The following is a 17,013-nucleotide window of genomic DNA, read 5'->3' as shown; positions in this document are numbered from 1 at the left end:
TTTGGAGTATTATGGAGTGTTTTGAAGTGTTTCGTAGTGTATGGGACTGATGTGGAGTGTTTGGGAGTGTGTCGGAGTGTTTAGTAGTGTATTGGAGAGTTTTGGATTGACTGTTTAGATGCGAGGATTTTCGAGTGTTTAGGAGTATTTTGGAGTGTTTTATATTGTTTTGGAATGTTTTGGTGTGTTTGGGACTGTTTTGGAGTGCTGTGGAGTGTTCTGGTGTGTTTTTGAGTTATGTCGTGTTTTGAAGTGTTTTGGAGTGGATTGGAGTGTTTGGAAGTGACTGTTTTGAACCGAGTGTTTTGGAGTGTTTTGTAGTGTCTTGGAGTGTTTTGGATTGAGTGTTTAGAAGCGAGAAATTTCGAGTGTTTGAGAGTATTTTGGAGTGTTTTATATTGTTTTAGAGTGTTTTGGTGTGCTTTGGACTGTTTTGGAGTGTTGTGGAGTGCTCTGGTGTGTTTTTGAGTTATGCCTTGTTTTGAAATGGTTCGGAGTGTTTGGGAGTGACTGTTTGAAGCGAGTGTTTTGGAGTGTTTTAGAGGGTTTCGGAATGTATGGGACTCATTTGGCTTGTTTGGGAGTATTTTGGACGCTTTTAGTGTGTTTGGATCGTTTTGGTGTGCTGTTGAGTGTTTTGGAGTGAGTGCTTAGTAGCCAGTGTTTTGGAGTATTATGGAGTGTTTTGAAGTGTTTCGTTGTGTATGGGACTGATGTGGAGTGTTTGGGAGTGTGTCGGAGTGTTTAGTAGTGTATTGGAGTGTTTTGGATAGAATGTTTAGAAGCGAGAATTTGGGAGTATTTTGTATTGTTTTGTAGTGTTGTGGTGCTTTGGTGTGTTTTGGACTGTTTTGGAGTGGATTGGAGTGTTTGGGAGTGACTGTTTTGAACCGAATGTTTTGGAGTGTTGTGGAGTGTTCTGGTGTGTTTTTGAGTTATGTCGTGCTTTGAAGTGTTTTGGAGTGGATTGGAGTGTTTGGGAGTGACTGTTTTGAACCGAGTGTTTTGGAGTGTTTTGTAGTGTATTGGAGAGTTTTGGATTGACTGTTAGATGCGAGGATTTTCGAGTGTTTAGGAGTATTTTGGAGTGTTTTATATTGTTTTGGAGTGTTTTGGTGTGTTTTGGACCGTTTTGGAGTGTTGTGGAGTGTTCTGGTGTGTTTTTGAGTTATGTCGTGTTTTGAAGTGGTTCGGAGTGTTTGGGAGTGATTGTTTTGAAGCGTGTGTCTTGGAGTGTTTTAGAGGGTTTCGGTGTGCATGGGACCCTTTTGGAGTGTTTGGGTGTGTTTTGGGTCGTTTGGTGTGCTGTTGAGTGTTTTGGAGTGAGTGCTTAGTAGCCAGTGTTTTGGAGTATTATGGAGTGTTTTGAAGTGTTTCGTAGTGTATGGGACTGATGTGGAGTGTTTGGGAGTGTGTCGGAGTGTTTAGTAGTGTATTGGAGTGTTTTGGATAGAATGTTTAGAAGCGAGAATTTGGGAGTATTTTGTATTGTTTTGTAGTGTTGTGGTGCTTTGGTATGTTTTGGACTGTTTTGGAGAGGATTGGAGTGTTTGGGAGTGACTGTTTTCAAGCGAGTGTTTTGGAGTGTTTTAGAGGGTTTCGGAATGTATGGGACTCATTTGACTTGTTTGGGAGTATTTTGGACGCTTTTAGTGTGTTTTGGATCGTTTTGGTGTGCTGTTGAGTATTTTGGAGTGAATGCTTAGTAGCCAGTGTTTTGGAGTATTATGGAGTGTTTCGAAGTATTTCGTAGTGTATGGGACTGATGTGGAGTGTTTGGGAGTGTGTCGGAGTGTTTAGCAGTGTATTGGAGTGTTTTGGATAGAATGTTTAGAAGCGAGAATTTCGGAGTATTTTGTATTGTTTTGTAGTGTTGTGGTGCTTTGGTGTGTTTTGGACTGTTTTGGAGTGGATTGGAGTGTTTGGGAGTGACTGTTTTGAACCGAATGTTTTGGAGTGTTGTGGAGTGTTCTGGTGTGTTTTTGAGTTATGTCGAGTTTTGAAGTGGATTGGAGTGGATTGGAGTGTTTGGGAGTGAAAGTTTTGAACCGAGTGTTTTGGACTGTTTTGGAGTGTTGTGAAGTGTTTTGAAGTGTTTCGCAGTGTGTGGGACTGTTTTGAAGAGTTTGGAAGTCTGTTGGCGTGTTGTGCAGTGTTTTGTATTGTATTGGAGTGTTTTGGATTGAGTGTTTAGAAGCGAGAATTTTCGAGTGTTTTGGAGTGTTTTGGAGTGTTTTATATTGTTTTGGAGTGTTTTGGTGTTTTGGTGTGTTTTGGACTGTTTTGGAGTGTTGTGGAGTGTTCTGGTGTGTTTTTGAGTTATGTCGTGTTTTGAAGTGTTTTGGAGTGGATTGGACTGTTTGGGAGTGACTGTTTTGAACCGAGTGTTTTGGACTGTTTTGGAGTGTTGTGAAGTGTTTTGAAGTGTTTCCTAGTTTATGGGACTGTTTTGGAGAGTTTGGAAGTGTGTTGGCGTGTTGTGCAGTGTTTTGTATTGTATTGGAGTGTTTTGGATTGACTTTTTTGAAAGCGAGAATTTTCGAGTGTTTGGGAGTGTTTTGGAGTGTTTTATATTGTTTTGGAGTGTTTTGGTGTTTTGGAGTGTTTGGGACTGTTTTGGAGTGCTGTGGAGTGTTCTGGTGTGTTTTGAGTTATGTCGTGCTTTGAAGTGTTTTGGAGTGGATTGGAGTATTTGGGAGTGACTGTTTTGAACCGAGTGTTTTGGAGTGTTTTGTAGTGTATTGGAGAGTTTTGGATTGACTGTTTAGATGCGAGAATTTTCGAGCGTTTAGGAATATTTTGGAGTGTTTTATATTGTTTTGGAGTGTTTTGGTGTGTTTTGGACCGTTTTGGAGTGTTGTGGAGTGTTCTGGTGTGTTTTTGTGTTATGTCGTGTTTTGAAGTGGTTCGGAGTGTTTGGGAGTGACTGTTTTGACGCGTGTGTCTTGGAGTCTTTTAGAGGGTTTCGGAGTGCATGGGACCCTTTTGGAGTGTTTGGGTGTGTTTTGGGTCGTTTTGGTGTGCTGTTGAGTGTTTTGGAGTGAGTGCTTAGTAGCCAGTGTTTTGGAGTATTATGGAGTGTTTTGAAGTGTTTCGTAGTGTATGGGACTGATGTGGAGTGTTTGGGAGTGTGTCGGAGTGTTTAGTAGTGTATTGGAGTGTTTTGGATAGAATGTTTAGAAGCGAGAATTTGGGAGTATTTTGTATTGTTTTGTAGTGTTGTGGTGCTTTGGTATGTTTTGGACTGTTTTGGAGAGGATTGGAGTGTTTGGGAGTGACTGTTTTGAACCGAATGTTTTGGAGTGTTGTGGAGTGTTCTGGTGTGTTTTTGAGTTATGTCGTGCTTTGAAGTGTTTTGGAGTGGATTGGAGTGTTTGGGAGTGATTGTTTTGAACCGAGTGTTTTGGAGTGTTTTGGAGTGTATTGGAGTGTTTTGGATTGAGTGTTTAGAAGCGAGAAATTTCGAGTGTTTGAGAGTATTTTGGAGTGTTTTATATTGTTTTGGAGTGTTTTGGTGTGTTTTGGACTGTTTTGGAGTGTTGTGGAGTGTTCTGGTGTGTTTTTGAGTTATGCCTTGTTTTGAAATGGTTCGGAGTGTTTGGGAGTGACTGTTTTGAAGCGAGTGTTTTGGAGTGTTTTAGAGGGTTTCGGAATGTATGGGACTCATTTGGCTTGTTTGGGAATATTTTGGACGCTTTTAGTGTGTTTTGGATCGTTTTGGTGTGCTGTTGAGTGTTTTAGAGTGAGTGCTTAGTAGCCAGTGTTTTGGAGTATTATGGAGTGTTTTGAAGTGTTTCGTAGTGTATGGGACTGATGTGGAGTGTTTGGGAGTGTGTCGGAGTGTTTAGTAGTGTATTGGAGTGTTTTGGATAGAATGTTTAGAAGCGAGAATTTGGGAGTATTTTGTATTGTTTTGTAGTGTTGTGGTGCTTTGGTGTGTTTTGGACTGTTTTGGAGTGGATTGGAGTGTTTGGGAGTGACTGTTTTGAACCGAATGTTTTGGAGTGTTGTGGAGTGTTCTGGTGTGTTTTTGAGTTATGTCGTGCTTTGAAGTGTTTTGGAGTGGATTGGAGTGTTTGGGAGTGACTGTTTTGAACCGAGTGTTTTGGAGTGTTTTGTAGTGTATTGGAGAGTTTTGGATTGACTGTTTAGATGCGAGGATTTTCGAGTGTTTAGGAGTATTTTGGAGTGTTTTATATTGTTTTGGAGTGTTTTGGTGTGTTTTGGACCGTTTTGGAGTGTTGTGGAGTGTTCTGGTGTGTTTTTGAGTTATGTCGTGTTTTGAAGTGGTTCGGAGTGTTTGGGAGTGATTGTTTTGAAGCGTGTGTCTTGGAGTGTTTTAGAGGGTTTCGGTGTGCATGGGACCCTTTTGGAGTGTTTGGGTGTGTTTTGGGTCGTTTTGGTGTGCTGTTGAGTGTTTTGGAGTGAGTGCTTAGTAGCCAGTGTTTTGGAGTATTATGGAGTGTTTTGAAGTGTTTCGTAGTGTATGGGACTGATGTGGAGTGTTTGGGAGTGTGTCGGAGTGTTTAGTAGTGTATTGGAGTGTTTTGGATAGAATGTTTAGAAGCGAGAATTTGGGAGTATTTTGTATTGTTTTGTAGTGTTGTGGTGCTTTGGTATGTTTTGGTCTGTTTTGGAGAGGATTGGAGTGTTTGGGAGTGACTGTTTTCAAGCGAGTGTTTTGGAGTGTTTTAGAGGGTTTCGGAATGTATGGGACTCATTTGACTTGTTTGGGAGTATTTTGGACGCTTTTAGTGTGTTTTGGATCGTTTTGGTGTGCTGTTGAGTATTTTGGAGTGAATGCTTAGTAGCCAGTGTTTTGGAGTATTATGGAGTGTTTTGAAGTATTTCGTAGTGTATGGGACTGATGTGGAGTGTTTGGGGGTGTGTCGGAGTGTTTAGCAGTGTATTGGAGTGTTTTGGATAGAATGTTTAGAAGCGAGAATTTCGGAGTATTTTGTATTGTTTTGTAGTGTTGTGGTGCTTTGGTGTGTTTTGGACTGTTTTGGAGTGGATTGGAGTGTTTGGGAGTGACTGTTTTGAACCGAATGTTTTGGAGTGTTGTGGAGTGTTCTGGTGTGTTTTTGAGTTATGTCGAGTTTTGAAGTGGATTGGAGTGGATTGGAGTGTTTGGGAGTGAAAGTTTTGAACCGAGTGTTTTGGACTGTTTTGGAGTGTTGTGAAGTGTTTTGAAGTGTTTCGCAGTGTGTGGGACTGTTTTGAAGAGTTTGGAAGTCTGTTGGCGTGTTGTGCAGTGTTTTGTATTGTATTGGAGTGTTTTGGATTGAGTGTTTAGAAGCGAGAATTTTCGAGTGTTTTGGAGTGTTTTGGAGTGTTTTATATTGTTTTGGAGTGTTTTGGTGTTTTGGTGTGTTTTGGACTGTTTTGGAGTGTTGTGGAGTGTTCTGGTGTGTTTTTGAGTTATGTCGTGTTTTGAAGTGTTTTGGAGTGGATTGGAGTGTTTGGGAGTGACTGTTTTGAACCGAGTGTTTTGGACTGTTTTGGAGTGTTGTGAAGTGTTTGAAGTGTTTCCTAGTTTATGGGACTGTTTTGGAGAGTTTGGAAGTGTGTTGGCGTGTTGTGCAGTGTTTTGTATTGTATTGGAGTGTTTTGGATTGACTTTTTTGAAAGCGAGAATTTTCGAGTGTTTGGGAGTGTTTTGGAGTGTTTTATATTGTTTTGGAGTGTTTTGGTGTTTTGGAGTGTTTGGCACTGTTTTGGAGTGCTGTGGAGTGTTCTGGTGTGTTTTGAGTTATGTCGTGCTTTGAAGTGTTTTGGAGTGGATTGGAGTATTTGGGAGTGACTGTTTTGAACCGAGTGTTTTGGAGTGTTTTGTAGTGTATTGGAGAGTTTTGGATTGACTGTTTAGATGCGAGAATTTTCGAGCGTTTAGGAATATTTTGGAGTGTTTTATATTGTTTTGGAGTGTTTTGGTGTGTTTTGGACCGTTTTGGAGTGTTGTGGAGTGTTCTGGTGTGTTTTTGTGTTATGTCGTGTTTTGAAGTGGTTCGGAGTGTTTGGGAGTGACTGTTTTGACGCGTGTGTCTTGGAGTCTTTTAGAGGGTTTCGGAGTGCATGGGACCCTTTTGGAGTGTTTGGGTGTGTTTTGGGTCGTTTTGGTGTGCTGTTGAGTGTTTTGGAGTGAGTGCTTAGTAGCCAGTGTTTTGGAGTATTATGGAGTGTTTTGAAGTGTTTCGTAGTGTATGGGACTGATGTGGAGTGTTTGGGAGTGTGTCGGAGTGTTTAGTAGTGAATTGGAGTGTTTTGGATAGAATGTTTAGAAGCGAGAATTTGGGAGTATTTTGTATTGTTTTGTAGTGTTGTGGTGCTTTGGTATGTTTTGGACTGTTTTGGAGAGGATTGGAGTGTTTGGGAGTGACTGTTTTGAACCGAATGTTTTGGAGTGTTGTGGAGTGTTCTGGTGTGTTTTGAGTTATGTCGTGCTTTGAAGTGTTTTGGAGTGGATTGGAGTGTTTGGGAGTGATTGTTTGAACCGAGTGTTTTGGAGTGTTTTGGAGTGTATTGGAGTGTTTTGGATTGAGTGTTTAGAAGCGAGAAATTTCGAGTGTTTGAGAGTATTTTGGAGTGTTTTATATTGTTTTGGAGTGTTTTGGTGTGTTTTGGACTGTTTTGGAGTGTTGTGGAGTGTTCTGGGTGGTGTGTTTTGAGTTATGCCTTGTTTTGAAATGGTTCGGAGTGTTTGGGAGTGACTGTTTTGAAGCGAGTGTTTTGGAGTGTTTTAGAGGGTTTCGGAATGTATGGGACTCATTTGGCTTGTTTGGGAATATTTTGGACGCTTTTAGTGTGTTTTGGATCGTTTTGGTGTGCTGTTGAGTGTTTTAGAGTGAGTGCTTAGTAGCCAGTGTTTTGGAGTATTAGGGAGTGTTTTGAAGTGTTTCGTAGTGTATGGGACTGATGTGGAGTGTTTGGGAGTGTGTCGGAGTGTTTAGTAGTGTATTGGAGTGTTTTGGATAGAATGTTTAGAAGCGAGAATTTGGGAGTATTTTGTATTGTTTTGTAGTGTTGTGGTGCTTTGGTGTGTTTTGGACTGTTTTGGAGTGGATTGGAGTGTTTGGGAGTGACTGTTTTGAACCGAATGTTTTGGAGTGTTGTGGAGTGTTCTGGTGTGTTTTTGAGTTATGTCGTGCTTTGAAGTGTTTTGGAGTGGATTGGAGTGTTTGGGAGTGATTGTTTTGAACCGAGTGTTTTGGAGTGTTTTGGAGTGTATTGGAGAGTTTTGGATTGACTGTTTAGATGCGAGAATTTTCGAGTGTTTAGGATTATTTTGGAGTGTTTTAATTTTTTTTGGTGTGTTTTGGAGTGTTGTGGAGTGTTCTGGTGCATGTTTGAGTTATGTCGTGTTTTGAAGTGTTTTGGAGTGGATTGGAGTGTTTGGGAGTGACTGTTTTGAACCGAGTGTTTTGTAGTGTTTTGTAGTGTATTGGAATGTTTTGGTTTGCGTGTTTAGAAGCGAGAATTTTCGAGTGTTTGGAAGTATTGTGGAGTGTTTTATATTGTTTTGGAGTGTTCTGGTGCGTTTTTGAGTTATGTCGTGTTTTGGAGTGGATTGGAGTGTTTGGGAGTGACTGGTTTGAACCGAGTGTTTTGGAGTGTTTTGTATTGTATTGGTGTGTTTTGGATTGAGTCTTTAAAAACGAGAATTTTCGAGTGTTTGGGAATGTTTTGGAGTGTTTTGGTGTTTTGGTGTGTTTGGGACTGTTTGGAGTGCTGTGGAGTGTTCTGGTGTGTTCTTGAGTTATGTCGTGCTTTGAAGTGTTTTGGAGTGGATTGGAGTGTTTGGGAGTGACTGTTTTGAACCGAGTGTCTTGGAGTCTTTTAGAGGGTTTCGGAGTGCATGGGACCCTTTTGGAGTGTTTGGGTGTGTTTTGGGTCGTTTTGGTGTGCTGTTGAGTGTTTTGGAGTGAGTGCTTAGTAGCCAGTGTTTTGGAGTATTATGGAGTGTTTTGAAGTGTTTCGTAGTGTATGGGACTGATGTGGAGTGTTTGGGAGTGTGTCGGAGTGTTTAGTAGTGTATTGGAGTGTTTTGGATAGAATGTTTAGAAGCGAGAATTTGGGAGTATTTTGTATTGTTTTGTAGTGTTGTGGTGCTTTGGTATGTTTTGGACTGTTTTGGAGAGGATTGGAGTGTTTGGGAGTGACTGTTTTGAACCGAATGTTTTGGAGTGTTGTGGAGTGTTCTGGTGTGTTTTGAGTTATGTCGTGCTTTGAAGTGTTTTGGAGTGGATTGGAGTGTTTGGGAGTGATTGTTTTGAACCGAGTGTTTTGGAGTGTTTTGGAGTGTATTGGAGTGTTTTGGATTGAGTGTTTAGAAGCGAGAAATTTCGAGTGTTTGAGAGTATTTTGGAGTGTTTTATATTGTTTTGGAGTGTTTTGGTGTGCTTTGGACTGTTTTGGAGTGTTGTGGAGTGTTCTGGTGTGTTTTTGAGTTATGCCTTGTTTTGAAATGGTTCGGAGTGTTTGGGAGTGACTGTTTTGAAGCGAGTGTTTTGGAGTGTTTTAGAGGTTTCGGAATGTATGGGACTCATTTGGCTTGTTTGGGAGTATTTTGGAAGCTTTTAGTGTGTTTTGGATCGTTTTGGTGTGCTGTTGAGTGTTTTAGAGTGAGTGCTTAGTAGCCAGTGTTTTGGAGTATTATGGAGTGTTTTGAAGTGTTTCGTAGTGTATGGGACTGATGTGGAGTGTTTGGGAGTCTGTCGGAGTGTTTAGTAGTGTATTGGAGTGTTTTGGATAGAATGTTTAGAAGCGAGAATTTGGGAGTATTTTGTATTGTTTTTGTAGTGTTGTGGTGCTTTGGTGTGTTTTGGACTGTTTTGGAGTGGATTGGAGTGTTTGGGAGTGACTGTTTTGAACCGAATGTTTTGGAGTGTTGTGGAGTGTTCTGGTGTGTTTTTGAGTTATGTCGTGCTTTGAAGTGTTTTGGAGTGGATTGGAGTGTTTGGGAGTGATTGTTTTGAACCGAGTGTTTTGGAGTGTTTTGGAGTGTATTGGAGAGCTTTGGATTGACTGTTTAGATGCGAGAATTTTCGAGTGTTTAGGATTATTTTAGAGTGTTTTAATTTTTTTTGGTGTGTTTTGGAGTGTTGTGGAGTGTTCTGGTGCATGTTTGAGTTATGTCGTGTTTTGAAGTGTTTTGGAGTGGATTGGAGTGTTTGGGAGTGACTGTTTTGAACCGAGTGTTTTGGAGTGTTTTGTAGTGTATTGGAATGTTTTGGTTTGCGTGTTTAGAAGTGAGAATTTTCGAGTGTTTGGAAGTATTTTGGAGTGTTTTATATTGTTTTGGAGTGTTCTGGTGCGTTTTTGAGTTATGTCGTGTTTTGGAGTGGATTGGAGTGTTTGGGAGTGACAGGTTTGAACCGAGTGTTTTGGAGTGTTTTGTATTGTATTGGTGTGTTTTGGATTGAGTCTTTAAAAACGAGAATTTTCGAGTGTTTGGGAATGTTTTGGAGTGTTTTGGTGTTTTGTTGTGTTTGGGACTGTTTTGGAGTGCTGTGGAGTGTTCTGGTGTGTTTTTGAGTTATGTCGTGCTTTGAAGTGTTTTGGAGTGGATTGGAGTGTTTGGGAGTGACTGTTTTGAACCGAGTGTTTTGGAGTGTTTTGTAGTGTATTGGAGAGTTTTGGATTGACTGTTTAGATGCGAGAATTTTCGAGTGTTTAGGAATATTTTGGAGTGTTTTATATTGTTTTGGAGTGTTTTGGTGTGTTTTGGACCGTTTTGGAGTGTTGTGGAGTGTTCTGGTGTGTTTTTGTGTTATGTCGTGTTTTGAAGTGGTTCGGAGTGTTTGGGAGTGACTGTTTTGAAGCGTGTGTCTTGGAGTCTTTTAGATGGTTTCGGAGTGCATGGGACCCTTTTGGAGTGTTTGGGTGTGTTTTGGGTCGTTTTGGTGTGCTGTTGAGTGTTTTGGAGTGAGTGCTTAGTAGCCAGTGTTTTGGAGTGTTAAGGAGTGTTTTGAAGTGGTTTGGAGTGGATTGGAGGGTATGGGACTGTTTTGGAGTGTTTGGAAGTCTGTTGGCGTGTTGTGCAGTATTGTATTGGAGTGTTTTGAATTGAGTGTTTAGAAGCGAGAATTTTCGAGTGTTTTGGAGTGTTTTGGAGTGTTTTATATTTTTTGGAGTGTTTTGGTGTTTTGGTGTGTTTTGGACTGTTTTGGAGTGTTGTGGAGTGTTCTGGTGTGTTTTTGAGTTATGTCGTGTTTTGAAGAGTTTTGGAGTGGATTGGAGTGTTTGGAAGTGACTGTTTTGAACCGAGTGTTTTGGAGTGTTTTGTAGTGTCTTGGAGTGTTTTGGATTGAGTGTTTAGAAGCGAGAAATTTCGAGTGTTTGAGAGTATTTTGGAGTGTTTTCTATTGTTTTGGAGTGTTTTGGTGTGCTTTGGACTGTTTTGGAGTGTTGTGGAGTGTTCTGGTGTGTTTTTGAGTTATGCCTTGTTTTGAAATGGATCGGCGTGTTTGGGAGTGACTGTTTTGAAGCGAGTGTTTTGGAGTGTTTTAGAGGGTTTCGAAATGTATGGGACTCTTTTGGCTTGTTTGGGAGTATTTTGGACGCTTTTAGTGTGTTTTGGATAGTTTTGCTGTGCTGTTGAGTGTTTTGGAGTGAGTGCTTAGTAGCCAGTGTTTTGGAGTATTATGGAGTGTTTTGAAGTGTTTCGTAGTGTATGGGACTGATGTGGAGTGTTTGGGAGTTTGTCGGAGTGTTTAGTAGTGTATTGGAGTGTTCTGGAGTGTTCTGGAGTGTTTTTGAGTTATGTCGAGTTATGAAGTGGATTGGAGTGTTTGGGAGTGTTGTGAAGTGTTTTGGAGTGTATCCTAGTGTATGGGACTGTTTTGGAGAGTTTGGAAGTGTGTTGGCGTGTTGTGCAGTGTTTTGTATTGTATTGGAGTGTTTTGGATTGACTGTTTAAAAGCGAGAATTTTCGAGTGTTTGGGAGTGTTTTGGAGTGTTTTATATTGTTTTGGAGTGTTTTGGTGTTTTGGAGTGTTTGGGACTGTTTTGGAGTGCTGTGGAGTGTTCTGGTGTGTTTTTGAATTATGTCGTGCTTTGAAGGGTTTTGGAGTGGATTGGAGTGTTTGGGAGTGATTGTTTTGAACCGAGTGTTTTGGAGTGTTTTGTAGTGTATTGGAGAGTTTTGGATTGACTGTTTAGATGCGAGAATTTTCGTGTGTTTAGGATTATTTTGGAGTGTTTTAAATTTTTTTGGTGTGTTTTGGTGTGTTTTGGAGTGTTGTGGAGTGTTCTGGTGCATGTTTGAGTTATGTCGTGTTTTGAAGTGTTTTGGAGTGATTGGAGTGTTTGGGAGTGACTATTTTGAACCGAGTGTTTTGGAGTGTTTTGTAGTGTATTGGAGTGTTTTGGTTTGAGTGTTTAGAAGTGAGAATTTTCGAGTGTTTGGAAGTATTTTGGAGTGTTTATATTGTTTTGGAGTGTTCTGGTGCGTTTTTGAGTTATGTCGTGTTTTGAAGAGTTTTGGAGTGGATTGGAGTGTTTGGGAGTGACTGCTTTGAACCGAGTGTTTTGGAGTGTTTTGTATTGTATTGGAGTGTTTTGGATTGAGTCTTTAAAAGCGAGAATTTTCGAATGTTTGGGAGTGTTTTGGAGTGTTTTATATTGTTTTGGAGTGTTTTGGTGTTTTGGTGTGTTTGGGACTGTTTTGGAGTGCTGTGGAGTGTTCTGGTGTGTTTTTGAGTTATGTCGTGTTTTGAAGTGTTTTGGAGTGGATTGGAGTGTTTGGAAGTGACTGTTTTGAACCGAGTGTTTTGGAGTGTTTTGTAGTGTCTTGGAGTGTTTTGGATTGAGTGTTTAGAAGCGAGAAATTTCGACTGTTTGAGAGTATTTTGGAGTGTTTTATATTGTTTTGGAGTGTTTTGGTGTGCTTTGGACTGTTTTGGAGTGTTGTGGAGTGTTCTGGTGTGTTTTTGAGTTATGCCTTGTTTTGAAATGGTTCGGAGTGTTTGGGAGTGACTGTTTTGAAGCGAGTGTTTTGGAGTGTTTTGGAGTGTATTGGAGAGTTTTGGATTGACTGTTTAGATGCGAGAATTTTCGAGTGTTTAGGATTATTTTGGAGTGTTTTAATTTTTTTTGGTGTGTTTTGGAGTGTTGTGGAGTGTTCTGGTGCATGTTTGAGTTATGTCGTGTTTTGAAGTGTTTTGGAGTGGATTGGAGTGTTTGGGAGTGACTGTTTTGAACCGAGTGTTTTGTAGTGTTTTGTAGTGTATTGGAATGTTTTGGTTTGCGTGTTTAGAAGCGAGAATTTTCGAGTGTTTGGAAGTATTTTGGAGTGTTTTATATTGTTTTGGAGTGTTCTGGTGCGTTTTTGAGTTTTGTCGTGTTTTGGAGTGGATTGGAGTGTTTGGGAGTGACTGGTTTGAACCGAGTGTTTTGGAGTGTTTTGTATTGTATTGGTGTGTTTTGGATTGAGTCTTTAAAAACGAGAATTTTCGAGTGTTTGGGAATGTTTTGGAGTGTTTTGGTGTTTTGGTGTGTTTGGGACTGTTTTGGAGTGCTGTGGAGTGTTCTGGTGTGTTCTTGAGTTATGTCGTGCTTTGAAGTGTTTTGGAGTGGATTGGAGTGTTTGGGAGTGACTGTTTTGAACCGAGTGTCTTGGAGTCTTTTAGAGGGTTTCGGAGTGCATGGGACCCTTTTGGAGTGTTTGGGTGTGTTTTGGGTCGTTTTGGTGTGCTGTTGAGTGTTTTGGAGTGAGTGCTTAGTAGCCAGTGTTTTGGAGTATTATGGAGTGTTTTGAAGTGTTTCGTAGTGTATGGGACTGATGTGGAGTGTTTGGGAGTGTGTCGGAGTGTTTAGTAGTGTATTGGAGTGTTTTGGATAGAATGTTTAGAAGCGAGAATTTGGGAGTATTTTGTATTGGTTTGTAGTGTTGTGGTGCTTTGGTATGTTTTGGACTGTTTTGGAGAGGATTGGAGTGTTTGGGAGTGACTGTTTTGAACCGAATGTTTTGGAGTGTTGTGGAGTGTTCTGGTGTGTTTTTGAGTTATGTCGTGCTTTGAAGTGTTTTGGAGTGGATTGGAGTGTTTGGGAGTGATTGTTTTGAACCGAGTGTTTTGGAGTGTTTTGGAGTGTATTGGAGTGTTTTGGATTGAGTGTTTAGAAGCGAGAAATTTCGAGTGTTTGAGAGTATTTTGGAGTGTTTTATATTGTTTTGGAGTGTTTTGGTGTGCTTTGGACTGTTTTGGAGTGTTGTGGAGTGTTCTGGTGTGTTTTTGAGTTATGCCTTGTTTTGAAATGGTTCGGAGTGTTTGGGAGTGACTGTTTTGAAGCGAGTGTTTTGGAGTGTTTTAGAGGGTTTCGGAATGTATGGGACTCATTTGGCTTGTTTGGGAGTATTTTGGAAGCTTTTAGTGTGTTTTGGATCGTTTTGGTGTGCTGTTGAGTGTTTTAGAGTGAGTGCTTAGTAGCCAGTGTTTTGGAGTATATTATGGAGTGTTTTGAAGTGTTTCGTAGTGTATGGGACTGATGTGGAGTGTTTGGGAGTCTGTCGGAGTGTTTAGTAGTGTATTGGAGTGTTTTGGATAGAATGTTTAGAAGCGAGAATTTGGGAGTATTTTGTATTGTTTTGTAGTGTTGTGGTGCTTTGGTGTGTTTTGGACTGTTTTGGAGTGGATTGGAGTGTTTGGGAGTGACTGTTTTGAACCGAATGTTTTGGAGTGTTGTGGAGTGTTCTGGTGTGTTTTTGAGTTATGTCGTGCTTTGAAGTGTTTTGGAGTGGATTGGAGTGTTTGGGAGTGATTGTTTTGAACCGAGTGTTTTGGAGTGTTTTGGAGTGTATTGGAGAGCTTTGGATTGACTGTTTAGATGCGAGAATTTTCGAGTGTTTAGGATTATTTTGGAGTGTTTTAATTTTTTTTGGTGTGTTTTGGAGTGTTGTGGAGTGTTCTGGTGCATGTTTGAGTTATGTCGTGTTTTGAAGTGTTTTGGAGTGGATTGGAGTGTTTGGGAGTGACTGTTTTGAACCGAGTGTTTTGGAGTGTTTTGTAGTGTATTGGAATGTTTTGGTTTGCGTGTTTAGAAGTGAGAATTTTCGAGTGTTTGGAAGTATTTTGGAGTGTTTTATATTGTTTTGGAGTGTTCTGGTGCGTTTTTGAGTTATGTCGTGTTTTGGAGTGGATTGGAGTGTTTGGGAGTGACAGGTTTGAACCGAGTGTTTTGGAGTGTTTTGTATTGTATTGGTGTGTTTTGGATTGAGTCTTTAAAAACGAGAATTTTCGAGTGTTTGGGAATGTTTTGGAGTGTTTTGGTGTTTTGGTGTGTTTGGGACTGTTTTGGAGTGCTGTGGAGTGTTCTGGTGTGTTTTTGAGTTATGTCGTGCTTTGAAGTGTTTTGGAGTGGATTGGAGTGTTTGGGAGTGACTGTTTTGAACCGAGTGTTTTGGAGTGTTTTGTAGTGTATTGGAGAGTTTTGGATTGACTGTTTAGATGCGAGAATTTTCGAGTGTTTAGGAATATTTTGGAGTGTTTTATATTGTTTTGGAGTGTTTTGGTGTGTTTTGGACCGTTTTGGAGTGTTGTGGAGTGTTCTGGTGTGTTTTTGTGTTATGTCGTGTTTTGAAGTGGTTCGGAGTGTTTGGGAGTGACTGTTTTGAAGCGTGTGTCTTGGAGTCTTTTAGATGGTTTCGGAGTGCATGGGACCCTTTTGGAGTGTTTGGGTGTGTTTTGGGTCGTTTTGGTGTGCTGTTGAGTGTTTTGGAGTGAGTGCTTAGTAGCCAGTGTTTTGGAGTGTTAAGGAGTGTTTTGAAGTGGTTTGGAGTGGATTGGAGGGTATGGGACTGTTTTGGAGTGTTTGGAAGTCTGTTGGCGTGTTGTGCAGTATTGTATTGGAGTGTTTTGAATTGAGTGTTTAGAAGCGAGAATTTTCGAGTGTTTTGGAGTGTTTTGGAGTGTTTTATATTTTTTGGAGTGTTTTGGTGTTTTGGTGTGTTTTGGACTGTTTTGGAGTGTTGTGGAGTGTTCTGGTGTGTTTTTGAGTTATGTCGTGTTTTGAAGAGTTTTGGAGTGGATTGGAGTGTTTGGAAGTGACTGTTTTGAACCGAGTGTTTTGGAGTGTTTTGTAGTGTCTTGGAGTGTTTTGGATTGAGTGTTTAGAAGCGAGAAATTTCGAGTGTTTGAGAGTATTTTGGAGTGTTTTCTATTGTTTTGGAGTGTTTTGGTGTGCTTTGGACTGTTTTGGAGTGTTGTGGAGTGTTCTGGTGTGTTTTTGAGTTATGCCTTGTTTTGAAATGGATCGGAGTGTTTGGGAGTGACTGTTTTGAAGCGAGTGTTTTGGAGTGTTTTAGAGGGTTTCGAAATGTATGGGACTCTTTTGGCTTGTTTGGGAGTATTTTTGGACGCTTTTAGTGTGTTTTGGATAGTTTTGCTGTGCTGTTGAGTGTTTTGGAGTGAGTGCTTAGTAGCCAGTGTTTTGGAGTATTATGGAGTGTTTTGAAGTGTTTCGTAGTGTATGGGACTGATGTGGAGTGTTTGGGAGTTTGTCGGAGTGTTTAGTAGTGTATTGGAGTGTTCTGGAGTGTTCTGGAGTGTTTTTGAGTTATGTCGAGTTATGAAGTGGATTGGAGTGTTTGGGAGTGTTGTGAAGTGTTTTGGAGTATATCCTAGTGTATGGGACTGTTTTGGAGAGTTTGGAAGTGTGTTGGCGTGTTGTGCAGTGTTTTGTATTGTATTGGAGTGTTTTGGATTGACTGTTTAAAAGCGAGAATTTTCGAGTGTTTGGGAGTGTTTTGGAGTGTTTTATATTGTTTTGGAGTGTTTTGGTGTTTTGGAGTGTTTGGGACTGTTTTGGAGTGCTGTGGAGTGTTCTGGTGTGTTTTTGAATTATGTCGTGCTTTGAAGGGTTTTGGAGTGGATTGGAGTGTTTGGGAGTGATTGTTTTGAACCGAGTGTTTTGGAGTGTTTTGTAGTGTATTGGAGAGTTTTGGATTGACTGTTTAGATGCGAGAATTTTCGTGTGTTTAGGATTATTTTGGAGTGTTTTAAATTTTTTTGGTGTGTTTTGGTGTGTTTTGGAGTGTTGTGGAGTGTTCTGGTGCATGTTTGAGTTATGTCGTGTTTTGAAGTGTTTTGGAGTGATTGGAGTGTTTGGGAGTGACTATTTTGAACCGAGTGTTTTGGAGTGTTTTGTAGTGTATTGGAGTGTTTTGGTTTGAGTGTTTAGAAGTGAGAATTTTCGAGTGTTTGGAAGTATTTTGGAGTGTTTATATTGTTTTGGAGTGTTCTGGTGCGTTTTTGAGTTATGTCGTGTTTTGAAGAGTTTTGGAGTGGATTGGAGTGTTTGGGAGTGACTGCTTTGAACCGAGTGTTTTGGAGTGTTTTGTATTGTATTGGAGTGTTTTGGATTGAGTCTTTAAAAGCGAGAATTTTCGAATGTTTGGGAGTGTTTTGGAGTGTTTTATATTGTTTTGGAGTGTTTTGGTGTTTTGGTGTGTTTGGGACTGTTTTGGAGTGCTGTGGAGTGTTCTGGTGTGTTTTTGAGTTATGTCGTGTTTTGAAGTGTTTTGGAGTGGATTGGAGTGTTTGGAAGTGACTGTTTTGAACCGAGTGTTTTGGAGTGTTTTGTAGTGTCTTGGAGTGTTTTGGATTGAGTGTTTAGAAGCGAGAAATTTCGACTGTTTGAGAGTATTTTGGAGTGTTTTATATTGTTTTGGAGTGTTTTGGTGTGCTTTGGACTGTTTTGGAGTGTTGTGGAGTGTTCTGGTGTGTTTTTGAGTTATGCCTTGTTTTGAAATGGTTCGGAGTGTTTGGGAGTGACTGTTTTGAAGCGAGTGTTTTGGAGTGTTTTGGAGTGTATTGGAGAGTTTTGGATTGACTGTTTAGATGCGAGAATTTTCGAGTGTTTAGGATTATTTTGGAGTGTTTTAATATTTTTTGGTGTGTTTTGGAGTGTTGTGGAGTGTTCTGGTGCATGTTTGAGTTATGTCGTGTTTTGAAGTGTTTTGGAGTGGATTGGAGTGTTTGGGAGTGACTGTTTTGAACCGAGTGTTTTGTAGTGTTT

The sequence above is a fragment of the Somniosus microcephalus genome, unplaced genomic scaffold, assembly GCF_052327205.1.
Source record: "Somniosus microcephalus isolate GS21.2 unplaced genomic scaffold, FLI_Smic_1.0 unresolved_chr5, whole genome shotgun sequence".
In the NCBI taxonomy this organism is placed as follows: Eukaryota; Metazoa; Chordata; class Chondrichthyes; order Squaliformes; family Somniosidae; genus Somniosus; species Somniosus microcephalus.
This window is presented reverse-complemented; position numbering follows the sequence as displayed.